The 692-nt window shown below is 32.1% G+C and overlaps 1 non-coding gene across 1 annotated transcript; it reads left to right on the top strand.

The window, feature by feature from the left end:
* The first annotated feature begins 618 nt into the window (after nt 1-618).
* Nucleotides 619-692, top strand: TRNAV-CAC (transfer RNA valine (anticodon CAC)). Its single transcript has one exon. It is a non-coding gene; the product is annotated as a tRNA-Val (tRNA).

The raw sequence follows: 692 nt of genomic DNA, 5'->3' as shown, positions 1-692 counted from the left end.
CTTTACAATATTTTAGTTACCAACTCATGAGGTTAGAATAGCTACTTCATCAGTTGAAGCTGGGACTTGATCATATTAATGGCTTGCGTTTGTGAGTGCAAAATATAGTTAATTATTATTCAACCCATTTAATTAGTCATTTCGAGCAACAGTTAGCTCAAAGATCCTACAAATTTTTTGTTCATTTCTGATTATGTTGTTTTTAGTGTAAAATTTTTGTTACCTTAACTAAACTTGATTGAGATAGTATATACTGACTGAAGAATATTTTAATAACAAACCCCACAGCTCACCTAGTAGAACAACACACTGTTTTTTTCTTTTTTCCTGTTTTTTTTTTTTTTTGTTTTTTTTTTGTTATGTCATTCCTTACATTCTACACAAAATTTTACCTTATCTTTCGATACAGTTTTAAATGTTGTACTTTTCGCGATTAATAATTATATTCTTTGCTACCAATTCATTATGCATTCAGAGGGTATCTTCTTTCGTTTATGTTATTTGTAGGTTTTCCTTGAAAAATAAGTAATTGGAGATTAAGCGAAACTTGACGATGACGTAACGATAATGTTTGATGGCGTGTAATATTATATTAAATGTGGAAAAGTGAACAAACCAGTCTGGGTGGTGTAGTCGGTTATCACGCTAGTCTCACACACTAGAGGTCCCCGGTTCGAACCCGGGCTTAGACA

Source organism: Malus sylvestris, chromosome 17, assembly GCF_916048215.2.
Source record: "Malus sylvestris chromosome 17, drMalSylv7.2, whole genome shotgun sequence".
Classification (NCBI taxonomy): domain Eukaryota; kingdom Viridiplantae; phylum Streptophyta; class Magnoliopsida; order Rosales; family Rosaceae; genus Malus; species Malus sylvestris.
Note: the sequence above shows the minus strand (reverse complement) of the source record. Positions and strands in the feature narration are given on the sequence as shown.